This window comes from Palaemon carinicauda, chromosome 24 (genome assembly GCF_036898095.1).
Source record: "Palaemon carinicauda isolate YSFRI2023 chromosome 24, ASM3689809v2, whole genome shotgun sequence".
NCBI classification, from domain to species: Eukaryota; Metazoa; Arthropoda; class Malacostraca; order Decapoda; family Palaemonidae; genus Palaemon; species Palaemon carinicauda.
The window spans coordinates 89,482,972-89,496,564 of NC_090748.1; the positions used below are offsets into that span (position 1 = coordinate 89,482,972).

The following is a 13,593-nucleotide window of genomic DNA, read 5'->3' on the forward strand; positions in this document are numbered from 1 at the left end:
TCCTGTGTTCGTGATTTATGTTGTTTTTTTTTTCTTATTTATTAAGTTATTTGTCCTGTGTTCGTGATTTATGTTGTTTTTTTTTTCTTATTTATTAAGTTATTTGTCCAGTGTTCGTGATTTATGTAGCTTGTTTGGTAGTGTTAAGTTTTATGGTTTGTGGCTGTACTTATCAGTTTGTAGTGTATTATTATTTATGTATATTTGGATAATTTTATTTTCAAATGTTCAGGTTATCTAATTAATAAGTTAACTCATTTCAAATATCCTTTATTCTACAAAAAACACATGATGTAAGTTGATATTAAATAATATTTCTCAATTCAATGAGTGATGGGTTCGTAGTGTATTATTATTTATGTATATTTGCATAATTTTATCTTCAAATGTTCATGTTGTCTAATTAATTAGTTAACTCATTTAAAATATCCTTTATTCTACAAAAAAAAAAAAAAAAAAAAAAACACGATGTAAGTTGATAATAAAAAACATTTCTCAATTCAATGAGTGATGGGGTCGTGTATCGTGGGAAATGCACTTATTAATAAGTATGAAGTCACGAAATGCTTAAGCATCGGTGGTTCAGTGGTAGAATTCTCGCCTGCCACGCGGGAGGCCCGGGTTCGATTCCCGGCCGATGCACAGTTTTTATTGTAAAGAGCATTTTGTCATTTTTCATCTTTTCAATGATGGTAATGGTGTTGATAACGATGTTTAAAACGACTATATATAAATACGTTGTTTGTAGTTATATGTACAGTTAACATGTTACTTGTTGAATGAAGACTTGAATAGATCGAAAGTTGATTACACGCACATGTATTTGTACGTTTGCATGTTCATTATTATTATTATTATTATTATTATTATTATTATTATTAACTAAGCTACAACCCTAGTTGGAAAAACAAGATGCTATAAGCCCAAGGGCTCCAACAGGAAAAATAGTCCAGTGAGGAAAGGAAATAACGAAATAAATAAATTATATGAGAAATAATTAACAATTAATAAAATATTTGAAAAAAAAAACAACAGCATTAAAACATATTTCATTTATAAACTATAAAACGTCTTATGTCAGTTTCTTCAGCATGTAAACATTAGCTGCAAATTTGAACTTTTGAAATTCTGCCGATTCAACTACCCGATAAGGAAGATCATTCCACAACTTGGTCACAGCTGGAATAAAACTTCTAGAATACTGTGTAGTATTGAGCCTCATGATGGAGAAGGCCTAACTATTAGAATTAACTGCCTGCCTAGTATTACGAGCGGGATGGAACTGTCCAGGAAGATCTGAATGTAAAGGATAGTCAGAATTATGAAAAATCCTATGCAACATGTATGACGAACTAACTGAACGACAGTGTTTTAGACCAGTATCCAGATCCGGAATAAGTAATTTAATAGACCGCAAGTTTCCATTCATTAAATTTAGACGGTAGTCAGCGCTTGATCACCAGACAGAACTATACTCGAAACAAAGTAGAATGAAAGAATTAAAAAAGTTCCTAAGGATAGACAGATCACCGAAAATCTCAAGTCTCTCTCTGTAAGCCAATTTTTTTGTGCAATTGAAAAATAAAAAGATTGAGTGTGCTTCTCAAAAGTAAACTTGCAATCGAGAATCACACCTAGAATTTTAATTGAGATTTAAATAGTTAAAGAGATATTGTCAGTGAAAATATATGGATGTTGAGGAGCTGCTGTCCTCGACATACTTTGAGTTTTGTTATGGTTCAACTTCCTCCAATATTTGGGATAGCCGACATAAAAAATAAAAATAGCTTCATGCACCAAATTTAGCCCTTGGTAACACGAGAGAACTGATACTGTATTTGACATTTACAGAGCTTTTTTTAACAGTATATATATATATATATATATATATATATATATATATATATATATATATATATATATATATATATATATATATATATATATATATATATATATATATATATATATATGCAGCTGCAAATCATTTTGATCGGTTTCGATAAACTAACTGGCTTTAAAAAAAATTAAATACTCAAAGTCCTGTATATTTGATTTCTCAAATTATTTAACATTACCGCATTTGGAAAGTTTTAATTTTTCAAACTAAAATTACTGTCAGTAGTCAGTAACAAAACAAATAAAACAAGATTTAGTGAGCTTGTATATATAAAAGCATATTATAGATAGACAGACACATATACACATGTCCAGGTGTTTCTCAGTATAACCTTGGATAGAAACCGATGTTTACTCTCAATTTGGAAAGTGCAATGACCGAACTCCTTTCTGATTCAGGTCGTTTAGCTTTTTCTGTGAATTTCTGGATTATTTAGGCTTCCATTTGTACGTCCCTTAACACCTGCACTTTGTATTATTGATAACACATTGTGTTATTTATTCATGACTATAGGTTTTTATTATTATTATTATTATTATTATTATTATTATTATTATTATTATTATTATTATTATTATTATTACTACTACTAGCCAAACTACAACCCTAGTTGGAAAAACTCAAAAGCTCCAACAGGAAAAAAATAGCCCAGTGAGGAAAGGAAATAAATAAACGATATAACAAGTAATTATTATTATTATTATTATTATTATTATTATTATTATTATTATTATTATTATTATTACTAGCTAAACTAGAACCCTAGTTGGAAAAGCAAGATGCTATAATTCCAAGGGCTCTTACGGGGAAAAATAGCCCAGTGAGGAAAGAAAATAAGGAAATAAATAAACGATATGAGAAGTAATTATTATTATTATTATTATTATTATTATTATTATTATTGTTGTTGTTGTTGTTGTTATTATTAGCTAAATTAGAACCCTAGTTGGAAAAGCAAGATGCTATAATCGCAAAGGCTCTTACAGGGAAAAATAGCCCAGTGAGGAAAGAAAATAAGGAAATAAATAAACGATGTAAGAAGTAATTGTTGTTATTATTATTATTATTATTATTATTATTATTATTATTATTATTATTATTATTATTATTATTATTAGCTAAACTACAACCCTAGTTGGAAAAGCAAGATGCTATAAGCCCAAGGGCTCTAACAGGGAAAAATAGCCCAGTGAGGAAAGGAAATAAAGAAATAAATAAACGATATAAGAAGTAATGAATATTATTATTATTATTATTACTAGCTGTGCTACAACCGTAGTTGGAAAAGGAAGATGCTATAAGCTCAAGGGCTCCAACAGGAAAAAAATAGCCCAGTGAAGAAAGGAAATAAATAAATGATATAAGAAGTAACGAACAATTAAAATAACATGTGCTGAGTGCTAGTTTACAGCTAAGAAATTGACTAATTGAGAAATTCATTTTAAGATTTTTCTGTTCTGAAGAAATGTTTTGATTTTTTTTTTTCATTCTGCCTTGTTTCGAGTATTGTTTTCCTGTCTTGTCTGCAGCTGCTCATTCTCAATTCATTTTGTTGGAAAAAAAAACCCGTTCTATTAAATTTTTAATTGTTGATCTAGTTATTAATCTCTGGCACTGTCATTCAGTTAACTTCTTTATGCATATAGCATCAGATTTTTCATAATTCGACCATCCTTTGTATTCTGATTTTTCCGAAACTGTACCATCCTGTACGTAGTACCAGGTATACAGTTAGTTCTAACAGACTTGCATTCTCCTCCATAAGGATCAATACTACACAGTAATCTAGAAGTTTTATTCCAGCTGTGGGCAGATTGGGGAGTAATCTTCCTAATCAGGTAATTGAATGGGTTGAACTTCAGAAGTTCAAACTTGCAGCGAATACTGTTATAATGTATATATATATATATATATATATATATATATATATATATATATATATATATATATATATATATATATATATATATATATATATCACAATGCTGTGTTGGTATCGTTCTTATGTAAAAAAATAAGTCTCTCTCTCTTCTCTCTCTCTCTCTCTCTCTCTCTCTCTCTCTCTCTCTCTCTCTCTCTCTCTCTCTCTCTCTCTCTCTCTCTCTCTCATATATGTATATATATTACTCTTTAAGAGTAAAATATATAGAAAAGATATCGAACATGTGAAAGAACATCCAATTGAATTTTATTTCATTAATAAAAAAAAATCGTTATAACTTTATGATTTCAAGTAAATAAGTGTTTTCCGCAATGTTATGTATCATGAACATTTAATTTTGACAGATATAATCCTTTCCAGAATGTGCATTACATGCAATACATGATGTGTTTTTCATAAAATGTTCACCCTTTAAAATCTTGCACATGCATAATGGCTGATACAGAATTTCGAGAAAGGCGTGCAGTATCATGTCGAGTATATACAAACACCGAGGGCTAAGATTGAGTGTTTGTAACCTGGTGTGCAAACCCCTACACAGATGTGGAGGTGAAGGTTAAAAACACCTGCCATGGAAGAGCAGGTGTTCTGGGTCACGTCTGCATCTGTCTCTGGGGCACTTGCTTTTGTAAGTCAGTAAGGGGAGGTCTGGGGATGAGGGGAGAGGAGAGGATGTGTTACTCATACGTACTCTGAAACGTTTATAACAGCCATGCTGTATGAGGTAGATTTTTACCTGGTTTGTCAGGAATTGTTTGTTTTCCATAATTTACGTTCTCACGGAAGAAAAATCATGGCTGGATTTAGCTAGTTTTATAGTTTTTTTTTCTTTGTAACTGCATTGAAATACCATGATTGGATCTAGCAAGGATTTATTATGGTTTAAGTTCTTCTTGGTCTAACAAGGATTTATTATGGCTTTAAGTTCTTCTTGATCTAACAAGGATTTATTATGGTTTAATTTCTTGATCTAGCAAGGATTTATTATGGTTTAATTTCTTGATTTAGCAAGAATTTATTGTGGTTTAAGTTCTTGATTTAACAAGGGTTTTTTATGTTTTAAGTTCTTGATCTAGCAAGGATTTATTATGGTTTAAGTTCTTGATTTAACAAGGATTTATTATGGTTTAAGTTCTTGATTTAACAAGAATTTATTGTGGTTTAAGTTCTTGATTTAACAAGGATTTATTATGGTTTAAGTTCTTCTTGATCTAACAAGGATTTATTGTGGTTTAAGTTCTTGATCTAGCAAGGATTTAATATGGTTTATTTCTTGATCTAGCAAGAATTTATCATGGTTTAAGTTCTTGATTTAACAAGGATTTATTATGGTTTAAGTTCTTGATTTAACAAGGGTTTTTTATGTTTTAAGTTCTTGATTTAGAAAGGATTTATTATGGTTTAAGTTCTTGATTTAACAAGGATTTATTATGGTTTAAGTTCTTGATTTAACAAGGATTTATTATGGTTTAAGTTCTTGATTTAACAAGGATTTATTATGGTTTAAGTTCTTGATCTATCAAGAATTTATCATGGTTTAAGTTCTTGATCTAGCAAGGATTTATTATGGTTTAAGTCCTTGATCTATCAAGAATTTATCATGGTTTAAGTTCTTGATTTAACAAGGATTTATTATGGTTTAAGTTCTTAATTTAGCAAGGATTAGAGAGGGCCATGTGGTACGGGGAAAGTTAAATCAGTAGCAGAAAGCCGCTTCTTGAAGGGGACCCCCACTTCAGGTCTTCTGGCTTGCCCTTGAGGTATTAGAAGTTAGGCTCTTATTGATCTAGCAACAATTTATTAGGATTTACGTTCATAATGACAAGAGAAGTACGTGAGTCCATTTAGCTATTTGTAGTTTTGATTGTGTGAGAGGAATATGAATGGTGGGATGTAAAATGTTTATTTTGGGATTTGTAGTTGCATTAGAAGAAATTATTTTGCAATTATGTTATCATTTTGCAATTGGATTAATTTGGTCATTGTGCCAGCTACTACTACTACTACTACTACTACTACTGTTATTATTATTATTGTTATTATTATTATTACCACCTCCGCCAACGAATTTGGATGGAAGATATGTTTTACCCCATGTTTGTGTGTTTGTTTGTGAACAGCTTCTTGGCCACAATTTTAATCGTAGAGTAATGAAACTTACAGAGATTAGCTGTTATGTTAAAAGCTTGGAAATTATTAAATTTTTGGAAAGTCAAGGTCAAGGTAAAGGTCACGGTCAAGCAAATACTACTACTACTACTACTACTACTATTGTTGTTGTTATTTTTATTACCACCTCCGCCAACGAATTTGGATGGAAGATATGTTTTTCCCCATGTGTGTGTGTTTGTTTGTGAACAGCTTCCTGGCCACAATTTTAATCGTAGAGTAATGAAACTTACAGAGATTAGCTGTTATGTTAAAAGCTTGGAAATTATTAAGTTTTTGGAAAGTCAAGGTCAAGGTAAAGGTCACGGTCAAGCAAAATGTCCAATCCACGTAATCAGCCATAAGTTTGGACATCGTTGTCACAGAGACTTCGAACTTGGTTCATATTTGAGTGTATGAAAATACACGCCAATTAATAAATGTTAAGGTCAAAGTCAAGAAGTAAGCTGCCATGGCGGAGGTCTGCGCTCTACTGAGCGCCCCTCTAGTTGTTGTTATTATCATCTAAGCTATATTCATAAGTGGAAAAGCAGGATGCCAAAAAGGCCCGGGGCTCCATCAGGGAAAAGTATCCCAGTGAGGAGAGGAAATGGTAGAAAAAAGTAAATAGACTACAAGAGAAGCAATGAATAATTTATATACCGTAGAACATTATAAGAACAGTAGCAACATTTAAATATATCTTTCCTAATATATAATCTATAAACAGAGACTTATGTTACCCTTTTCAACATAAAAAAACATTCGCTGCAAGGCAGAAGACGATGATGATAATAATAATAATAATAATAATAATAATAATAATAATAATAATAATAATAATAATAATAATAATAATAATAATAATAATAATATGAAAATTCGTAACTTCTTGTTTGCATTCATGAGTGTTTGTTGTATAAATCGACCCCAGATGTGTATTTGCAAACGAGCGAGGAAACTCATACTTTGGTAAACATTGAGGCAATATTGATAAATTTGCCCAGAAATATTATGTATGTACATTTACCGCGCATGCTCAAACACCTGCAGATTGCTTAGATATTCTCGTTTCATTGGCATCATCCCAATATAAGTACGAACATGATATACGAATGGCTTGGAGGGGGTGGGGGTTGATATACGAATGGCTTGGAGGGGGGAGGGGGGTTTGATATATGAATGGTTTGGAAGGGGGTGGGTTGATCTACGAATGGCTTGGAGGGGGGGTGTTGATATACGAATGGCTTGGAGGGGGGGTTGATATACGAATGGCTTGGAGGGGGGGGTGATATACGAATGGCTTGGAGGGGGGGGTTGATATACAAATGGCTTGGAGGGGGGGGATGATATACGAATGGCTTGGAGGGGGGGGTTGATATACGAATGGCTTGGAGGGGAGGGGTTGATATACGAATAGCTTGGAGGGGTGTGGGTTGATATACGAATGGCTTGGAGGGGGGGGTGGTTGATATACGAATGGCTTGGAGGGGGGGGTTGATGTACGAATGGCTTGGAGGGGGGATTGATATACGAATGGCTTGGAGGGGGGGTTGATATACGAATGGCTTGGAGGGGAGGGGTTGATATACGAATGGCTTGGAGGGGGGGTTGATATACGAATGGCTTGGAGGGGGGGTTGATATACTAATGGCTTGGAGGGGGGGTTGATATACGAATGGTTTGGAGGGGGGGTTGATATACGAATGGCTTGGAGCGGGGGGGTTGATATACGAATGGCTTGGGGGGGGGGGTTGATATACGAATGGCTTGGGGGGGGGGGTTGATATACGAATGGCTTGGGGGGGGGTTGATATACGAATGGCTTGGAGGGGGGGTTGATATACGAATGGCTTGGAGGGGGGAGGGTTGATATACGAATGGCTTAGAGGGGGGAGGGGGGGTTGTCCAGAGTAGGAAGGGTGAAGGTACTTCTTATGGGTGCGCGCACAAATAGGGTTATATAAGGGTAGGTGATGATGAAAACGTACCCTAATAATTTGAACCCATAGATGCCCCCATACGCTTGCAATCTGCTGTGTATGGCTTGTGGGCAAAGTACCCACGAATGGTGCTAGAGACCAGATTTTCTATAGGAGGAGGGTTTTTTTTTTTTTTTTTTTTTTTTTTTTTTTTTTTTTTTTTTCTCCGAAAGGTTTAGTTTGCTATGTCGTATCGCTCTCTCCTCTTTATTTACTACTTTTGATTATTGTGACGACTTTCTTTTCAACTTTTATTTTTTTCAATGATTTTTCTTCCTTGAAAAGCGTTAATTGGTAGTTACTGCTTTTGATTATTGTGGCTACTTTCTTTTTTAACTTTTTTTTTCAACTAGTTTTCCATTTTCTTTTTGTTACCTCTTCCTTGAAAAGCGTTAATTGTTATTTACTGCTTTTGATTATTGTGGCTACTTTCTTTTTTAACTTTTTTTTCAACTATTCCATTTTTTTTACTTCTTCCTTGAAAAGTGTTAATATTTCTTTTTATTTAATCAAAGGTTTAGTTTGGTATGTCGTATCGCTCTGTCTTCTTTATTTACTAAATTTACGTTTGATTATTGTGGCTACTTTCTTTGTTTACTTATTTCAATTATTATTCCAAATTTCCCGAGTAATATTTTCCTTGAAAAACGTTTATATATATATATATATATATATATATATATATATATATATATATATATATATACATATACATTTCTCTTTTTTTCAAAGGTTTAGTATGATATGTTATAGCGTTCTGTTTTCTTTTTTCTAAGATAACATTTTTTTTCTATTTTTTCTTGTTATTCCGCTCAAAGAATTATTTTTACGTTATAGTGTCAGCATTTAATTATCATTATTTTTATCTCCAATTTTCCTTGTTATTGCGCTCAAACTATTATTCTTTTTACGTCGTATAGTTTGTAATGCAGTTATCGTTGTTTATATCTGTACGTATACGTAAGTATATTTCAAATAACGCCAATGTTACTACGTAGGTATTTTTTTTTTCTATGTTATAAACGTGTACATTATCTTCTCTATTATGTCGGTGTGTTGTTTTATGATTATTTTCATTGTTGTAGTAATGGGTATAAATAAAGACTAAAGTTACTACGTAGGTAATTTTTTCCAATGTTATAAATGTGTACATTATCTTCTCTGCGTTGTTCTATGGTTGTTTCATTGTTGTAGTGAGGGGTTATAAATAAAGACAAGCTACTGACCTTGACGATTGTGTTTGATTGAGCTACCTGGTGTGTGTAAGGGCTGGCTCTATGTGGCCTTTCTGTGTACGGGAAAGGTCTTCGACCTTCTGGGCAATGCTTTGTCTTATTTGAGGGATGTTTGGCATATGTGATTCGTGGATGAGTACAAATGTATGGTCGTATGATAGTAGTACGTAGATAATAGTTGTTGTTGTTGTTGTTGTTGTTGTTGTTTTTTTTTTTTTCATCATCCGAGGTAATTTTTATTTCCCTTCTGTTAGAATAAATGTTTTCACTATAATGATGAAACGGGGAGAGAGAGAGAGAGAGAGAGAGAGGAGAGAGAGAGAGAGAGAGAGAGAGAGGAGAGAGAGAGAGAGAGAGAGAGAGAGAGAGAGAGAGAGAGAGAAGTCATGAAGAACGAATTGCGGTCGCATATGTTAATGGTGTTATGGTTGGTGTTGATTGTGTATTCTTGTTATAATATTGCCGAGAAAGAAGTAAACATATTTACTTATTACAATATTAGTATCTGTTTATGTGTGGCAAGATATCTTTTGTCAATAGAGTAGCCCTTTCCTAGCAGCTCCGAATAAAGTAAATGATGACGGAAATGTTTAAAGGAATATCTTATCAAAGTGAAAATTACGTTTTAGTAAATATATTTGCTAAAGAAAAAAAAAAATCTTTAGTATTTATAAACCGGGAGATTCTTAGCACCCCGTTACGCCCGGCACTGGAGTCCATTTCTTCATCATCTCTTTCCATGACTGACTAAATCCATGATTTATTGGCTATATATATCAAAAGATAGTCAGTTCCTTGTGATGCGCAGTCATAAAATCCCCCCTTCCTCCTTCTCATACTTTCTCTTATATGAAGGATTTCGAAATGAACTGTGTAATCGGGACATATATAAAATTCTGGATATAACGTATGTGGTTTGAATAAAGTTCTGGGATTAAAATATGTGAAATTGAATAAAATTCTGGATATAACGTATGTGGTTTGAATAAAGTTCTTGAATTAAAATATGTGAAATTGAATAAGATTCTTGAATTAACGTATGTGAAATTGACTAAAGTTCTTGAATTAAAATATGTGAAATTGAATAAAATTCTTGAATTAACGTATGTGGAATTTAATAAAGTTCTTGAATTAAAATATGTGAAATTGAATAAAATTCTGGATATAACGTATGTGGTTTGAATAAAGTTCTTGAATTAAAATATGTGAAATTGATAAGATTCTTGAATTAACGTATGTGGAATTGACTAAAGTTCTTGAATTAAAAATATGTGAAATTGAATAAAATTCTTGAATTAACGTATGTGGAATTTAATAAAGTTCTTGAATTAAAATATGTGAAATTGAATAAAATTCTGGATATAACGTATGTGGTTTGAATAAAGTTCTTGAATTAAAATATGTGAAATTGAATAAGATTCTTGAATTAACGTATGTGGAATTGACTAAAGTTCTTGAATTAAAATATGTGAAATTGAATAAAATTCTTGAATTAACGTATGTGGAATTTAATAAAGTTCTTGAATTAAAATATGTGAAATTGAATAAAATTCTGGATATAAACGTATGTGGTTTGAATAAAGTTCTTGAATTAAAATATGTGAAATTGAATAAGATTCTTGAATTAACGTATGTGGAATTGACTAAAGTTCTTGAATTAAAATATGTGAAATTGAATAAAATTCTTGAATTAACGTATGTGGTTTGAATAAAGTTCTGGGATTAAAATATGTGAAATTGAATAAAATTCTGGATATAACGTATGTGGTTTGAATAAAGTTCTTGAATTAAAATATGTGAAATTGAATAAGATTCTTGAATTAACGTATGTGGAATTGACTAAAGTTCTTGAATTAAAATATGTGAAATTGAATAAGAAATTCTTGAATTAACGTATGTGGAATTTAATAAAGTTCTTGAATTAAAATATGTGAAATTGAATAAAATTCTGGATATAACGTATGTGGTTTGAATAAAGTTCTTGAATTAAAATATGTGAAATTGAATAAAATTCTTGAATTAACGTATGTGGAATTGAATAAAGTTCTAGGATTAAAGTCTATGGATTTGAATAAAGTTCTGGAATTAACATATGAGAAACTGAATAAAATTTTGGGATTGACGTGTGTGATTGAATAAAATTAAGTCTCAGTTTCAACAAGGAAAATAGCCCACTGAGGAAAGGAAGCAAGGAAAAATGAAATATTTTAAGAACAGTAACATTACGATAAATATTTCCTATATAAATTATAAAAACTTTAACAGAACAAGAAGAGAAAAAAATAGAAAGTGTGCCTTAGTGTAACCTCAAATAATAGAGCTCTAGCCCAAGGCAGTGGAAAACCATGGTACAGAGGCTATGGCTCTACCCAAGACCAGAGAACAATGGGTTGATTTTGGGATGGAGATCGAAAATAGAAGTGGAAAAAATCGTATTTTATCCAGTAGTAAAATGAGTTATGAATCTAATTTTTTTTTTTTTTTTTTTTTTTTTTTTTTTTTTTTTTTTTTTTTTCAATATACAGTGATGCGTGAATCTGGTGTTTAGAATATTTATTTTTAGTCTTGTCTAAATTTATGACAATTCAAATGACGGCTCTGAATGACTTCAGTCCAGTTCAGTTCATCAGTTCTCTCCCTTGTCTCTCTCATCATCTAATTTTCAGGAGTCTTCTTCTTCTTCTTCTTCTTCTTCTTCTTCTTCTTCTTCTTCTTCTTCTTCTTCTTGTGTTTCCAGTAAGATTATTCAATGAAGATAAACGTATATCTTTTTATAGTGGGGAGGTTAAAGTTCCTTTTTTTATAGAAACTCGTTTATTTTGTATTAGAATATATATATATATATATATATATATATATATATATATATATATATATATATATATATATTGTGTGTGTAGTAGTAGTAGTAGCAGTAGTAGTAGTAGTAGTAGTAGGATGGCCAGGATACCAGTTGAGATACTAACGTTACTGTTGTGTGTAGTAGTAGTAGTAGGATGGCCAGGATACCAGTTGAGATACTAACGTTACTGTTGGGTCCTTTGACTGGCCAGACAGTACTACATTGGATCCCTCTCTCTGGTTACGGCACATTTTGTTTTTGCTTAACATACACTGAATAGTCTGGCCTATTCTTTCCATATTCTCCTCTGTCCTCATACACCTGACAATTCTTGAGATTACCAAATAATTGTTCTTCTCTCAAGAGGCTAACTACCGCACTGAAGTTGTTCAGTGGCTACTTTCCTCTTAGTAAGGGTAGAAGAAAAACTTTAGCTATAGTAATCAGCTCTTCGAGGAGGACAATCGAAAATCAAACCATTGTTCTCTAGTCTTGGGTAGTGTCATAGCCTCTGTACCATGGCCTGAAACTGTCTTGGATTAGAGTTCTCTTGCTTGAGGGTTCACTCTGGCACGCTGTTCTATCTTATTTCTCTTCCGCTTGTTTTTCTAAGTTTTTATAGTTTATAAATGAAAAATCTAATTTAATGTTGTTACTGTTGTTAGAATAATTTTTTTTTATTGCTTAATACTACTCTTGTAATTTATTTATTTCCTTGTTTACTTTCCTCACTGGGTTATTTTTACCTATTGGAACACTTGGGCTTTTCCAACTAAGGTTACTGCTTAGTTTGTAATATATGTATATATATATATATATATATATATATATATATATATATATATATATATATATATATATATATATATATATATATATATATATATATATGATAAATTTTGCACATTTTTACGTGTTTTTCATATTCAAATAAGCCATATATATTTTGATATATTAATGTCTGGATTCTCTTAACGACCTCGGGATCAGAGCCCCAGGCGAAATCTCACAAAGACAAGAGCTTGGCTCCGGCCGGGAATCGAACCCTGGTCGGCAAGCTTATATAGACAGTGACTAACCCATTCGTGGCCGAATGGGTTAGTCACTGTCTATATAAGCTTGCCGACCAGGGTTCGATTCCCGGCCGGAGCCAAGCTCTTGTCTTTGTGAGATTTCGCCTGGGGCTCTGATCCCGAGGTCGTTAAGAGAATCCAGACATTAATATATCAAAATATATATGGCTTATTTGAATATATATATATATATATATATATATATATATATATATATATATATATATATATATATATATATATATATATATATATATATATATATATATATATATATATATATATATATACAGTGTATATATATATTATATATATATATATATACACACTGTATATATGTATATATATATATTATATATATTTATATATAATGTATATATATACACTATATATATATATATATATATATATATATATATATATATATATATATATATATATATATATTATATATATATACAGTGTATATAT

General features: G+C 31.5%; 1 non-coding gene across 1 annotated transcript; it reads left to right on the forward strand.

Annotated features, from left to right (window-relative positions):
• The first annotated feature begins 571 nt into the window (after positions 1-571).
• TRNAG-GCC (transfer RNA glycine (anticodon GCC)) lies at positions 572-642 on the forward strand. Its single transcript has one exon. It is a non-coding gene; the product is annotated as a tRNA-Gly (tRNA).
• The last annotated feature ends 12,951 nt before the right edge of the window (positions 643-13,593 follow it).